At 43.8% G+C, this 16,197-nt stretch overlaps 1 protein-coding gene across 1 annotated transcript in view; it reads left to right on the top strand.

Moving 5' to 3' along the window:
- The first annotated feature begins 2,478 nt into the window (after positions 1-2,478).
- Positions 2,479-16,197, top strand: part of NEK7 (NIMA related kinase 7) — a 143,459-nt gene continuing 129,740 nt past the window's right edge. The window contains exon 1 of the mRNA XM_007451744.1: positions 2,479-2,577. The gene's annotated coding sequence lies outside the window, so the exon portion shown is untranslated. The remainder of the gene's footprint in view (positions 2,578-16,197) is intronic.

Here is a 16,197-nt window from a genome sequence, read left to right as displayed (position 1 = left end):
CTTTGTCACAGCTTACCCTTCCCCCTCCCCATATCCTCAAGTCCATTCTCTAGTAGGTCTGTGTCTTTATTCCTGTCTTACCCCTAGGTTCTTCATTTTTTTTTCTTAAATTCCATATATATGTGTTAGCATTAACTTCACCGTAAATGGTACTTGATTATGACACTTAAAACCTTTCATATATAATAACACATAAGTTATTATAAGAAGTTAATCTGATAGTTAATGGTGAGTATTGCATGGTAATTAGGTATAAACACTAAGTAGCACGTATAAAGGACTGTAATTAGTGCATTTCAGGGAGCCAGGCAAGCATTTTTGAAGCAAGCTTGGTGGAGAGATGAATAGAAAAGCAGTTAAAGCTGGACTCTGCTCTAATGATCCCTGGGACCAGAGGAGCCTCTTTGGCCAGAACTCTCTGCTTTTCCATGAGCATTTGCTCTAGGCCAGGGGCCCAGGGCAAGGGGACAACCTTCCCTATCAGCACAGAGGTGATGAAAAGTCATAGATAGAAAGTGCATTGGATTTGGAGAGTCTTCACAACTTCTGAAACACTGTACACTATCTAGCTGTAGCTTTGCAGCCTTTTAAGGTGAAGAAACAGGACACATAGGGATGTTTTCAACACTCTGGGCATCATTTAGCCATGATAGGATACTTCTAGGGCTTCATGAGCTCTGTTTTGATCCATTTCCCTATCAGTCACTGTTCATGAGGGATATGTGTTTTCCTCATACCAATGAAATGTCTGGTCCGTATCCGAATGTGTACTTCATTTAATTAAGCCTGTTTTATTGATTATCTATCTATCTATTGACCTATGTACATTTCTAAAAGGTGGTACAAAGGATAGTTTTTAAAAACCTTAACCAGGGTGAAGTGTCTTCATCCTGGGAATATCTGGTTATTTTTCCTGCTGGGTATGCCTGTGTATAACTCAAATGACACTGTCCTTACTTGACTGATTTTGATTTGGTGGGACTCGACAGAGCAACCTGGTTCAGACGCCAAATCATTGGCTTCATTCTTGCCCACTTTCCTACCCCAAGTTCAGTTCATCGTTAACTCTTGTTGGCTGTATCTTAATATATCTGGGAAATATATATATCCCAGAAATATATCTGGGATCTGACCATTCTTATCACCTCCACTGTTAGCACGACAATTTAAGTCATCAATATCTTTTACCTGATTGTTATACTAGTCTTTAAACTGTTTGACTAGTTTCTACCCTGGAATCTGTTCTCCACAGCAGAGCTATTCTCTGCAAACCCAAAGTCGATTTGGTCACCCTTCAATGGCTCTCCATTCATACCCTGCTTTATTTTTTAATGAATCACCGTTTGACATAGTATGCATTTATTGGCTTATTACATTATTATTACCTTTTCTACAATATGAGGTCCATGAGAGCAGGGACTTTGTGTCTTGGTAAGGGTTGTATCTTTATTCCTTAGAACAGTGTCTAGCAGGTTTATTAACACTTTATTAACCACTGAAGTCAACATTTACTATTGAGATTTTGAATTATTTTCATTCTAAAAATAAACTTTCCAAATCTTAATTCCATGGCTTTAACATTTTAAGCATTTGAGCTATAATCTACTCATTCTTAGCTCGAATCCCTTTGGTTGGGAAGCCAAACTAGAGAACGGACCTAGGAGTAATAGCAACTCCTTAATGAGCACTTCTATGCCAGGCTCTTGTGCTTCAGCATTTTGCTGTATCTCATTTAATTCTAGCCTAGTTCTAGAGACAGGTAGTATTACTATTCTCCTTTCACATTTAAAGAGACTGAGACATGGGAGAGATGAAATAACATAATACTCAGAGTTAATAACCCCTGAGCTGAGATTACAATCAAGGTGTGGTTGACTCTATACTGCCTTCTAGCCGTGTCCTCCGGTAACGCGTGTCAGGTTATTGAAGTAGAGAAGCGGCTGAATTCAAAGCATTCTTTTTGCAGTTCCATGTACTAGGGTTCTGGGATATAACAAATGTCCCTCCATCCCCCAAAGACTCTTAGGGACCAAACCAGGTAGTTCCGCTTTCAGGAATGTCCTAAAAGCCACTGTCCTCTAAGCTGGGTCTCTTACTTTAATGTAAGTTTCTCAAGCGCAGAGGCAGTTACATCACCTAGGAAAAGACGATGGGATCAAAACGCTATGATTCAGAAGAAGAAAGCGTTGTCACCAATTCGGCTGACCGCTTGCAAATAGGGCACTTAAACATAAAGTTCTCAAAAAGCAGCCGACCCCCGGCTTGGAGGGAAGTTGGCGGAAAGAGGGGAATAGGCTTCGGCCTGACCACAGGAGGGCTTCCCCAGACCCGCCCGGGCTCCAGCGCGTAAGTGGAGGTGTCCTTCCGCGGAGACCAGTGGATGCCTCGTGCGGCCAGAGCAGGGCTCGGGGGCGGGGCTCGGCGTGGGGGCGGTGCCGACGCCCGCTCCGCCCCCTCCTCGGGGATGCTGGGATGTTTACACTCCTGACAGCAGCGGCCGCTGGAGGAGGAGCGGGAGTCTTGGGAGGATGGGCCACTGCTAAGCTCGCGGTCCGGACGCGCCTCGCCGTGCACAGGGTGGGTCCCCGTGCCTGCAGCGTCCGCGGGGGCGGTGCGGCGGGAGGTGGCCAGCGCTCCGGGCCTAGCAGCCACAGCCCCCGGCCCAGCGGGCCTGTGCGCGGCACCGCCTGGCCGAGCCGCCCGCCCGCCCCGGGTCCTTCGCCGGCCGGAGAACGGAGAGCTACCCGCTTCTTGGTGAGTCGCCGCCGGGGTCTCTGGCGCGCGGGCCGGGGCCCCGCCGGCTGGGGCCGCCTGCGGGAGCCAGGCGGGAGGGGAGGTAGGTCAGGCTCGCGCGCGGCGGCCTCGGGACCCCGCCAGGGGGAGAGGAGGCTGTGCGGGGCGCGCGGACGAGCGGGCGGGGGCTTTGGTCCGGTTGTGGGCGGTGGCGAGAGCCTCGTGCCCCGTGCGGCTCGGGCGTCCGAGGCCGCCGCCGTAACTAAGAAACTCCGTGGCCACGGCTGCGGCGCAACAGGTCTCGGTTCGGGGACCCGAGGAACTTGGTGAAGTTCCGCCTCCCGCCGCACGCTCATTGGCGGCGGCGGTTATTTATTCCACGCGGATTGGTTGGGTTCAGCTGTCAGCCGTCAGCCGGACTGGGCAGAGCGAACTTCTGAGGAGAGGTGGGTGGTGGGAGCCTTGCAGACCGGCCTTGAGAAGTGCGGGGAGGGTGACCGGCCTGTTGGAGAAGGAGCTTTCCTGGGGCTCTGTCAGGACTAGGAAGCGTCAGGGAGAGGGATTGCAAGGCAATAGCGAACATTGGTGGTGATAGTGGCAATGGAAAAGAAATAAAAACATTGAACACTGAGGCCCAAGCCAGAGAGGTGAAGGGAAGCGCAGAGGAGAAAGGAGAAAAGTAAGAAGACCACATTGCCCCAGGAAAGGGTCAGGAATCGAATACAACCTAGAGGAAGGGTCCTACAGTGAGATTTAAGAATCCCTGTTACCTCTTTCCTATATACTGTAGGCCTTGGGAGATGATGTTTCAAACAGGTGAATCTTGTTCTTGCACAGCTGTAGGCCTTGTTAGGGATAGATACTAAAAATATACTTATTTTACAGTAAGATATGTTTCCATCCTTGAGCCTTGTTGGTGATGGAATTGAAAGTCAGAAACATTGCAGAAGTGGAATGATTTTTCCCCTCCTTTGAGGCTACTCATCTTAAGGATGCAGTTGAAACGATCAGATGCCTATGGTTTGTAGAGCATTGTGTACCCGTTGTAATTAGAACCACTGTTTCTAATTCCTTCTCCAAGGAATTTGCAGTTTCAAGGAGTATGCACACTCCCAGCAGGCTACAGCAGAGTGTCTCGCCAGGTTGCATTACAGAATAAAGTACAGAATGTGTGTGTGAGACCCATCTGTTCTGTTTAGGAGCTTGAGCTGCTCCGGGTGTGGTCGGAGAATGGCATAGTACTTTCACTCAAAAAGTTTATGGTACGTTTGGGACTATCAGACAAACACTGAAAGGGTGAATAGTTAGACAAGAGATACAATTAACTCTGTAATGCTTTGTGGCAACTCTTGCTGAATTGATGCCGAGTATTCTTGTCTGTAACGCTTGATGAAGGCCAGTGCCCCCAAAACGGTTAACATAAAGCGTAAGCAATTTCACTTCCAGACGAAGGGATCCCTCGCTACCGTCGAGGAGATCCAGTCCACAGGTTGCTTCGCTCCTAAAACCGCAGCATCCTTCAGCTTGGCCCTGGACTAGGTGGGAGCTTGCTGGGGTGGGGGAGAGATGTTGGAGCTTTGAAAAACTTTGCGTCTCGGAGGCGTCAAAGGGGTAGAAACTATGGGGACGGCGGGAGGAGGGCGGCGAAACTAAAAGGCTAAGGCACCCCTAGTGGAAGCTGGTTGCTTTCCCGGGGTCTGGGGCAGCCCGGGCGGGACCTTGCAAGACGCGCGGTCCTGAGATTCGGCTCTCGAGCAGGAGGCCCCGCCCCCTTCAGACTGACGGCCTCCACAGCCAATGCGCGGTGAGGACGGCGCTGCTCCCGCTGGAGGGCGGGCACTTGCCCCAGCCCCGGGGGCTCAAGGTGGGGGGCTGCGTGTGGGATAAACGGGCAAGATAAGGGGAGGTTGTGAGGTAAACACGCAAAACGAGGAGGGGGGGCTTGTAAGAGAAACGCGTAAAACGAGGAGGGGGCTTCTGAGAGAAACGCGTGAAATGAGGAGGGGGCTTGTGAGAGAAACGCGTAAAACGAGGAGGGGGCTTCTGAGAGAAACGCGTGAAATGAGGAGGGGGCTTGTGAGAGAAACGCGTAAAACGAGGAGGGGGCTTGTGAGATGGGGGGGCGTGTGAGGTAAACGGGCAGTGTAAGGGGAGGTTGTGAGAGAAACAGGCGTAAAATGAGGAGCGCGCAGCGGCAGGTTCCTAGGACCCCGTGGTGCTCGTCTCAAGATTCAGCCGCGCTTTGGACCCACCGGTTGGTGTGACTAATGGAGGGGAGGAGGGGCTCTCACAAGCCCCCTCCTCATTTTACGCGTTTCTCTCACAAGCCGCCTCCTCGTTCTTTGAAATTATCTGAAAATGAGAACCAAGAAATGTCAGAATCCCAATCCTTAAGCGTTTTAACAATTACTTGGGACTCTTTCCACAGTTAAAAAAATTTTTTTTTCACTTAAAAAAGTAAAGACCGTCCCTGGAATGCAGACTCATTTCCTAGTTTGCACTGCTGTGCTGCTCGGGGTCGTTGACTCGGGTCACACCTGCAGCGCCCTCCACGCCCTTTCCCACTCACACATTGTCCTGGCCGGACAATTTCAAGAGCGCTTTTCCAGCCCCTAAAGCAGCACTTACTTCCAAGAATGAGGAAAGCACGCCTGGTATAATGGCCGCGTACTGGTGGGGAGGGGAGGTTTGAGGCCTCGGGTGTTAACCTACCCGAATAGTAAAACTCAGTTTTGTAGTTTCCACATGACCAGAACGCGGGTATAGTTTGTGCGCAGGAGTATCTGATCTCGTACTCCCCTCCCTTCATCTTTCTGGTGGTTGCAGTTGGCAGTGTGAGGCTCTGGTTTATTGCAAACATTTAACTATTTTCTTCCCGACTCCTGTGCATTTACTGAAATGTAGATTTCTTTTTCTTTTTTTTAACTTAAGTTAACTTAAGAAATCATTAGAGAGTTTTACGGTGTTTCTAGAACCAAAAACTGTTTTCCTTGGAACTGTCTGATGTTTTAAAATGTATCTTTCCAGTATTACTAGTGTAGCCACTGTTCAGGGCATCCGGAGAGGAGAGAATAACGATTACTTAATGCAGTTTTGGAAAAGAAGTTGTTTAATTAGGTAATAGGTCCCCAAAATTCCTTTCAGGTTTTTTTTTTTTTTTTTTAAACAGGCTTTGGTGTTTAAAAAATGTGCAGGGCAGCTGCATAAAGCAATACACTGTCCACATTCCTGGTTTCATTCAAGTTAATATATTTGTCCCTTCAAATATTTGCTCAAGAGTTATGTGGGTAGGTGTTTTAGTACATCATTCATAAAACATGGCAGCAAACTTAGCATAATACTAAGGGTGTTTTGGAAATGACATGTATGATTAATGTTTGCTCTGAATTGCCTTACCAGCAATTATTTTATCAGCATTTCTATAAATGTATAACAAGATGTTTTAAGAAGCATTTCTTCATACTTTCGAATGTTTCAATTCATTTCTTCCTCCTTTCAATTTTATAGGGAATTTATATAATTGTAATCAAATATATTTATTTGCAGGATATAACGACAGCTGAAAAAGTTTGAACTTATACATAGAACTAATGTAGAACCATTCATTTTTAGAGTTATAAAACCTCTAAACTGCTGATTCCTCTTTTGGTGATTAATAGTTTGATTATCCCTGTGTATTATATATCTTTACAGAATAAGGAAAACACTTAGAGAATATATTTCATGGTTTTTAGTGAGCAGTGGAAATGAGAAGGACAGATAAATGGTCTTGAAGCATTCCTTAATTTTTTTGAGCAGGATAACTTCTTTTTTTTAACTTTTGTTAAAATAACAGCTGTCATACTATGTATATAACGAGCCGATACAATGAGCTATTTGCTAATAGCTATCCAAATTGTTAATCGGAATAGTGTGTAACTGAATGGAAGTTATTTAATTGGTCTATCAAATTTTAGAAATTTATATGTCTTCTGTTACTTAATGGAAATAGACCTTTCTGTAAATCTTGCCATTGGTCTTCTACTGCTGATCAGTAAAGGCAGTTTTTTCCATACCAGGTTGCTTTTCTAGAGAACAGGGGTTTGCAGACTTTCTCTCTAAAGGATGAGAGAGTAAATATTTCTGGCCTTGTGAGCCATATGGTCTCTGTGACAGCTACTGCCACTGTAGCTGTGGACATACCTGAACAGGTGGGTGTGGCTGTGTCCCAGTAAAACTTTGTTTATACAGTCAGGCTGGAGGCCCAGTCCCGCCCTAGAAGGTAATACCAAGGGTCGAAACCTGATTCTAGGATGGATGTTTGGGCTGACAGGGATTTTCCACAGCACTGTGTTCGCCTTTTCTGGTCCTTTGATCCCTTATGACGTTCTCTTGATCTTCCCCAGTCCTCTCAGAATAACGCCCAGTTATTCATTGCCAAATTTTGTGTTTAATCTCAGAGCCCTCATAAATATATCAGCCTCTTTCAGATTTATTCACCTGTTCAGGGATTTCTGTCATTCTTTGCCTTGGGGGGGGGGATCCCACACCCATCCTGTGATGTTGAATGGATTTGCCCTCTCTCCACTTCCTTCTTGTTGCTAAGCCAAGATGGACTCTGATGTCAGACATTTTTCTTTGCTTGATTGACCTTGATAGCCCTAGAAGGAATGTGCTTTGCTGTGTTTCTTTAACTAGTAGTTTTCGTCCTAAGTCGACTGGAGTGACTGCTTTTTCCGCTGTTAGAGAGAATTTCTGGCATGAGCGAGAGGGTGCACAGATTTTTTTTTCTTGTTAGAAAAATTGACTAAGCCTTGTTTTTCTTTTTCTTGGCATTCTAATTTAATCATTTTATTAAGCTTTTTATTTATTAAGTCTTTTACAAAATACTTTTTTTCCAGTAAAAAAAAAAAAAAATCTAAAAAGGGCCTGCATTTGTAAGGAGAGGCTGTAGTCACAGGCGTTTGTGGCCTGGGGGTACTTGCGGGGTACCTGACTCTTTGCTTTCAGTAGAGTTAGCTGTGGCTGATCTGGTTGAAGCTGCTGAGAAGCGGTTGAATGGAATGGAAAAGGCAACAGTTTTGAGCTTACACAGAAGGATTTCCCAGTCCTAGCCAGGAGTGGGTTCTGGGTGGGCCGAAATATTGACCCCTTGGGGCGGGGCCTGGGGCTTCAGAGCTTCCGGGCTAGATGCCAGCAGCTGCTACCAGCCTCTTCTCTTTGTGTGACTTGCTGCACAAATATCATTTTCTGTGTTTACCATGATGTGAAAAAGACTAAGGCCCAGGCTTCTCTCCTACTCTCTGACCTTGCTTGAGTTACTTGATTTGTTCAGACCGTAGTTTTCTCAGCTCAGGTCACATTGCTTTGAGGAGTAAATGACAACACCTTTGTAGAAGGAGGGTAGTAGGCTCAGTGAGTGTTAGTTTCATTTCACCTCTTTCTCTGTTCTTAGGACGTTTTGTGGTGGGAAACACACGTCTTCTCAGTTTCTTCTGATGGCAGGCCCTGCTGCCCAGCTTTATCTGAAGAGGCTCCTACCCAGCTCTGCTGCCATTTCTACTTTCTCTGCCTTAATTATTCTTCCCTTTTGCCCTGTGATTCCCATATTTATAATTTAATTGTTCCCAGCACGAATTAATGTTTTTACTAAACTTTGCGGGGAGAGGGCAGTCATCCTTAGTTCCTCAGGTAGTAAAAGCCACAAGAGGCTTGGGGGTTATAGTTTGGACAACAAAAAAAATGAGAGTTGCAGAAAGATACTTAAATACTGATTCAAAAATGGAAAAAATTAAAATATTCTTTCTAGTGTGCTTCCAATTCTGTTTTTTTTATTGTTAAGATATTTTTCTCATATTCTCATACTTAACTGGCAAATTACTCTAATTTTTTTGTGCTTGTAAGCATAGCAAAGCCACATATCCTCTATATATTATGATTGGAAAAATGGAACAGTTAGACATGTTTATGAAAAATTGTTATACCTCTAAAATGTAAGGAGTTGCCAGTCTTCCATTGCCTTTTATATCTGTTGAACCCTATAGTAAAATAATGGGATATGTTTGCATACTGTCATAAAGATACCCAGAACTGGACAATAGGTAATTTATTTCAGGCAAATAGCTTGTCCTTATTTCAAATAGTTTAATTCTAAGCATGGTTTGTTATTTAACAAGTACAGGTAAATTGAAAGACATTATACAAGAAGAATGTTTATTGATGGATTGATTTTATAGGAATAAATTGATGTTCATTCTCAATTTTTTATGGTAACCTACAAATTCACTTCTTTTGTGTGTGTGTGTGTGTGTGTGTGTGTGTGTGTGTTTTAACAGTCTTTGGTATTTAGACACATTTAGAAGAGCATAGTAGCAGGTGAGGTATTCAGTGAAAAATGGCATTTTTTTAAACATTTTTAATATATACCTAAAATAAAGTTTTAATGAAGTTTCTACATTTGATAAATATTTTGGTTGTTGAATGGCATATTGTTTTCAACTTCACTTTGTCATTTTGTGACCTAGAGTGTTCAAAGTATCAGCTGTTGATGAAGAGTTGTATTTTATTAGGCGCTTCTCCCACTGCTCTTCTAATCATTCTCATCGTTCTCTCCCTCTCTCTTTTAAGTAGGAAGGAATTTATTACACCATGTTTAATAGTATTTGGTGGCTGGGAGGGAGTCTGAGCTTCTAGCAAAGTTTCCCGATACTGGGCCACCAAGGGAGTTGCTGCCTCTTTCGTGATCAGAAAGCCACCAGCCTGGGACTACACAGCCACTGCTCACCATGGCGCTGCTATTCTGGGGGCCCTTGACTGCTACGGTCCAGGTGATGGATGCTCTGGGTTCGGTACTTAACACCTCCTGTATTAGTTTCCCAGGGCTGCCCCAACAAATTACCACAAACTGGGTGGCTTAAAACAACAGGTGTTTACGCTCACAGTTCTGAAGGTCAGAAGTCAGAAATCAAATTGTCCACAGGGCTGTGCTCTCCGTGCAGGCTCTTGGGAGAACATGCCCCATGCCGTTCTCTCAGCCTCTGTGCTGGCGGCCGTCCTGGACGCTCCTTGGCTGATAGATGCGCCACTCCAGTCTCTGCCTGTGTCATGTGGCCTTCTTCATGTGTCTCCTCCTCCTCCTCTTAAAAGCGCACCAGTCTTACTTGTTTAGGGTCACCTGATGACCTCATCTTTACTTCTATTCACTTACACTTAAAATTTAACAAGCAAAATCTGTACTTTTTTTTTTCCCCTCCCAGATTCTTCACCACACAAAAGATTTTTAAGATTTCTGGTCTTTCTGTTCTGAACACAATATTTTAAGGTTGTACAGAGATTGTACCTGAGAGATAAAGGTACCCAGGTTATCCTGTACATATGTCATCTGCAGTTTGTATTTTATACTACCATAGAACAGCTGTTCCAAAATCAACTTTTCCATTCACCATTCTTTTGTAGTTTCCCTTAGGAGACCTTAAGTCCATAATTCACTAAATCAAATACTTTCAGAACTGGAAGGAAACTTATAAATTGTCTAAACTGGCCTTTTCATTTAATGTGAGAATAAACTGAAACTCAAGGATGTGAATTTGCTAATCCACATTCCACTAGATTCCTTAATAGTCCATATTGCCTTGTGTGTTACCTTTGTCATGCTCTTGGTAGTAGGCATGGTGTTTCGTTTTCACTTGCTTGAATTAGCAGTCTTGTTGCATTCACAGTACGTGCTCAAAAAAAGACTTGAGGATAGAGTGCCATTGCACCTCTGATTGCCCATATCAGGGCCTCGATTCAAGTCAGCAGGTATTTGAGAGCCCAGCTGTGTAGTGGGGAAGTATTTCTGTTGCCTCTGGCACGAGGAACGTTAGGGTATGTTGCTGTGTCCTTACTGTGAAATAGGATCAAAGAGGAAGTTCCCGTTACGGAGGCCAGTTCTAGGAAGCAGTCCTTAGTTAGAGGTGGTAGATAGGTAGTAAAGGCCAGAAAGCTCCTGGGTGATCACAGGCTTGTTTGGTCAGTATTTCCTAAATAACACATTTCATTATATTAGATACCTTGATTCATGAGGGCCAGGCTTCATTGTTTGTTTGTCATTTTGCTGTATTGACAATCACTTACGTGTCCTTGTTGCTTCTTGCACAGTGTGTATGACTGAAATGTTTGTTAACCCCACTGACCAGTTTCTCCCTTTAATTTCTTCTTTTGCCATGATTCAGAGATCATGATGGGCTGTTTCCTTTTTCTCTGTAGCCATGCCTCTCTCTTAAGTTGGTTCTCATTTGTTTATTATATGTGTTCCCTGTTTCAGTGAAAATCCTATCTTACAAAGCAGTTATTAGAGATTAATCAAATCAATCCTAAAGGATTTGTCTTATGATTCCTTGAAATAGTTATATCTATTTGTACATTGAAAATAATTTTTAGAAAACTTGTATAGCTGTTCAAGAATACATAGTGACCTTCTTGCCATCACCGTGGTAGGCTGTATTTTCAAAGCATTTGTCCTATTACTGTGTTTCTCAAACTATGGTCCTCAGAATGCCTGTGTCAGAGACACTGATTTGGTAAGTACAAGCACTGGCGTTTAAAAGCAAGTACCCCAGATGGTTGTTATACACAGATTGGAAAGCTCCTGGTCTCTGATGCAGTGCAAGTGATTTTAATGGAGGTGTTCCACAGGCAACAGTAAGAAATGCCACATGGCCCTTTTAAAAAAGATTTTTTCATTTAAAAAATTATTTATGAAGGAAGTCCATCCCTACTGCTACCATCATTTCTCGCTGAGGCTGTGTAGCCCTTGGAGTAGTTCACACTTAGTAATCAGACCCTTCTAGCATATGTAGCCAATGTCTCAGCTCAACTGGTGGCCAGGTATTACTGAAATCAGTGTTATAAATCAATTAAAATAAATTAGATAAATACATATAACTGTAAATAAGAATTGAGTAATAATAGAAGAGAAAATTCCACTTCAAACTAGTGAGAGAAAATAGTACATCTAAGTGTTAATTTTAGTTCTGTCCCAACCAAACGGTCCCTCTTGAGTGTACTGCTTGTGCTGTGTGCTGTTCTCACCATTTTTGGCATTTTTAGGGTATTTTTCTCAGCTGGGTGTGAAGGCTTACCACTTCCCTTACCTCGGGATGGTTTGCATTTTGCTTAAGGGCAAAGCCCTTAGCCTGGCAGCAGAGATTTTGCCTCCAGGCCCCAAGGCCCGAGCTCTACCTGCAGTTCCCTGTCTCGCTCCTGGGCTTGACTTTGCCAGGCTCTCCTGTCCTGCTTATCTGGCCGAGCTGGAAAGTGTTTGGGAACAGAGTGATGACAGCGTGATGACTAACCTGTTCCTTTTTCCATCGATAACAAGGAGCTGGTTCTCGAGTCCTTTCTAGCTGCCCTCCTTGTCCCAGATACAGGCCTTAACATGTAAGTTATGTTCTTTACTTAAGCAAGCCTACGTGGCCATTTTAAAACTACTTTCTATCAGTGATTTTTTGTTTACCTTTTTCTTTAATTAATTTGGAGTGTATCCATAAATTCAGGCCCTTTTTGTTTATCACCATTTCTACACCCACCTTAAAGAAATATATATTTATACACATATGCATATGTAGATCATAAATAATGTAAGAAGAGACAGCTTGACAAAGAAGGTTTTGAAGTCCTGGATTGAGTCCAGGTTCATTTTTGTGTATTTTCAGAGGCCAAGCACAGGGTCTTAGGGTGAGTTAAATTAATATCCACAGAACTCAGTTTAAGAGTTGAGTGTCTGGCTTAGGGGAGAGATCACGGGGAGTGTGATTAATGGTTCAGTTAATAAAAAGGAGCCTGGGCTGCAACGATGTGCTCAGGTTGCCAGGGCGCCCTGTCTCCCGGGCTGTGGTCCCTGCAGGGCACGCTACAGTTCCTAGGCCTTTTTTGTTCACAAGATGGGTTGTCAGCCTCTGAATGGCAGTGTTTCCAGAGTAAGACCCAAATGAACATCCATTTTTCTTCATTGTGAAGTTTGTGGGGTATTTGCATATGCATCTTGAGACCCCTGGAAAGATGATCCAGTTGGCTGCACAGCATTTGATGTTAAGCTTAGTTTCAAATCAAGGCCAGCTTTCTCTGAATTTGGAAGGCATACTTGCCTGCAAGCAGAGGGGCAGGCCGTTTGCTCTCTGGAGAGCTGCATCAGCTGTAAGGGTGAGTCTGTGTCTCTTCCCTTTATGATCCTCCTTTTCCCATTTGTTGCTTTATTGTTCTCCTCACTTTCCTACTGGGTCCCACCAATTCACAGGTTGAAGAAAGAAATTTGGGGGTATTGGTAAGTAGCTCACAGTGAGTAGACAAATAATCTAAACAAAGATCTATCTTTATGCTTTTAAAACTCAGTTTTGATTAATTGCAGAAGATGGGAGACAGGCGTGAGCGGTATTGTCTGTATGATCACTCCTGGCTCACCCATTTTTAACAGCTCTATATCGGGACCTCTGTCTTCAGCCTCAACCCTGACCTGCCTTTCCAGATTCACTTCTTTATTCTCCCCCAGATGTTGGTCCCATCTGACAACTTACCATTTTTTGATAAATTTTGTACCCTTTCTGGTCTCTGCTTTATCTTTATGCTTTTCTAGCTGCTTTTAATTTCCATTTTTTTAAATACTTCAGCTGTTCAATCTCAGTGATTAAAAATCATCTTTATCCTTTAAGACTCTGCTCAAATGTTATACAAAAAGTACAAAGAAATCTTCCTTCTCCTTCTTTAGGCCTTTAGTGCTTATCGACTCTCCCTGTAGTTGTACTTGTCTTAGCTTCCTCCCTGGAATATATGCTTCTGGAAGGTGTGAATCATGTCCTGTACATATTTGTGTTTCCTGCAGGGCCTGGGACCATTCTTGTCAGAACTGGCCATTCAGGGAATGGCAGATGACTGCATCCCAGAGCCTGTGTGGAGCAGAAGGTCTGGGTAGATATGAGTAGTGAGAGAACGTCCAGGACAGTTGAGCAATTGATTTCAGGGAAGTATAGGGTGAATGGCAGACACAGGGGCCCACAGGGTGTGGTATGAGGGAGGTTTACTCTGTGAAATGGGTAAAGGTCTCACCTGGGCTTGGTGTCTGAACTCTGAATTTTTGAAAGATCTCAGAGTGGGGTGAGATGGGAACCAGGACTGGGAAAAAAACAGGAGTATATGCCAGACACGAAGTTGGTGGGGATGGAGAGGGGTGTGGGGTCAGGACAGAGACCAGTTGGGTGATTAGGTATAAACTAGAGGCTTGGGCAACAAGGAACAAAGTAAGAACTGAGCTCCTCTAATTAGGACATACATTGAAACAAGACCAGGAGTCAGATGACACTGATTTGAACCTGACTTATTACTAAGGTGTTCACCAAGTATCCTTCTGTTGCCCTTCCTTTGAGGCTAGCCCATTCCTAGTTCAAGGTAAGTGGTTTGGCTTTTCTGTAAAGGGGAAGGAACCTCTCTCTGCCCATAGAAGGTGCTTACTGTATATATTTGCCAAATGAATTCCATTATGATGTTCTAATAATCCCCTCATGGAGAAAATGTTGAACTAAGTTATTCCCTTCTTAGGAATAATTACTAATTTGAATTGATGGAAAATTATCATTTGATTTGTGTTCATCAAATGCTGACATAGTAAAAAGTTGTTCCACTTCAAAACAGATACGTTTTATTTAGTATCTTTTCATATTTTTAGTTGCTAGAAGTTTAAAAGAACAATCAAAATGTCAATAATTATTTTAAAAAACATTTAAAGGCCAAGCCAGATGGACCAGAAATACATTGTATATTCATGAACTCAAGAAGAGGTACCTAGGCAGTTAACCTGGGAAGGTACCACCTTATCAAAGGTCTTGAACACTGTGCTCAGAAGATCGACCCTGTCCTCTCCTGTGATGTGATTATAAAGAGTTCCTCGTACCTTTATGGTTTCAAGTTTTGTTTTTCATAGGGGTAAAAGCTGTAGTGCTTTGATACTTATTTGGTTCTTAGTTAATGGCAGGTCAGGAACTAGCATCAGAATAGAATCAAGGTTATTATAAAGGGGACCTCAGATATATTTGTTAAAAAAATGTATTAAGTTGAGTTTGGTTTATGAGATGTATGAAGAAATTTAGTTTATATTTGAAAATCCAGACTTAAGCGATCCTATACGATACTTTAAAATTACCAAGAAAAAGTAAGATTACCAAGAAGTGCTATTTCTTTCTTTCTTTTTTTAAAAAATAGATTCCCCGTTTAGCGTCCTCTAACTTTTTCCCCCTTTTAAAACTTAGGATTAAGTTAAATTTATTTGTTTGTCTATCTACCCGTTGATTCATTTTTTAAGGAAACAACCCCAACACCTTCTACCTGTTTCTAGGTAGGTTTTTCCCTTGTTTAAAATCCTTCAACTATTGTCTTGAATAATTTCCAATTCCTTAGTCTCCTAACTGCGGTTTGGGCGTTGGTGCTTGCTCTGCTGCGTCCTTAGCTCCTGTCTTCCTGCCCCGCTTGTGGTGGCCCCGCTCTCCCTGCGTCAGTCGGGACGTCCCCGTCCTCTGCCCGGCCAGCTCGCACAGTTCCTTCAGACGCACCTCGGTGTTTTCTCTTCAGGGCTGGCCTGGCTGCCAGGCTGCCTGGGCATCCTTCCTGTCAGCTCTTGTCCTGGCAGTCCCTGCCACGGCGTCTGGTGGAATACTTGTTTCCTGATATTGTAAAGTCTGTTTCTTTGTCTCCCCTATGAATAACTTGATGGGTTGGAATTGCCTCAGTGCTTTTTGTATTCCCAGCCACTGGTAGACACGTTGGCTGTGTTCAAAAAGTGGCTGAATGAGTTTTGGAGAAGATAAGAAAGCAAGCGGATGGGCGTCTGGGATGGGCCACAGTCACGGCAGAGGGTCTGGGTAGGTGATATTGTCCTTTATCTCCAGTTCCAGCACGTTTTTCTCCCTACCCCCGTCCCCCACCTTTGAGTAGCTGTGGCTGTTTATTGAAATGGGATGAAATAAAGACATTAGAGACTTCACTTTCTTGCAGATTCTTAGGATGTTTTATTTGTGTCCTGGTGTTTGCTGCCTCATTGAAGGCAGGGGTTTAGATGTCTTTGACTAAGCGTGAAGAGTTGATTCGTCTCTCTGTTACGTTTTCTAATTCTTTTGCAGTTGTGACTGTCTCTGTCCTCCTTCATAAGCAGAAGGAGTATGATCATGGGGGTCAGGAGGGCAAACCTTGTCTCATATGGTTTTGGAGGCCTTCTCAGAGCTCTGTGCAAAATACACTTACCGCTGGTCTGCCCTTGTCACTGCAGTGCCATGATGGCCTCCCACGCGGAGCACCATCCAATCAGTGACTGTCAGAAGGGCTCAGATCCCTCCAGTTGGCTTGGGAAGGGAAAGTTGAAATACTCCAAGATACAAGGAAATACAGGTTTTGCCCCAGTTTTAGATAAAGTTACCATAGTGCCTAGTGCTGAAGAGCAAAGGAGAAGAAACATTAACCAGA

The sequence above is a fragment of the Lipotes vexillifer genome, unplaced genomic scaffold, assembly GCF_000442215.2.
Source record: "Lipotes vexillifer unplaced genomic scaffold, Lipotes_vexillifer_v1.1 scaffold2419, whole genome shotgun sequence".
NCBI classification, from domain to species: Eukaryota; Metazoa; Chordata; class Mammalia; order Artiodactyla; family Lipotidae; genus Lipotes; species Lipotes vexillifer.
Note: the sequence above shows the minus strand (reverse complement) of the source record. Positions and strands in the feature narration are given on the sequence as shown.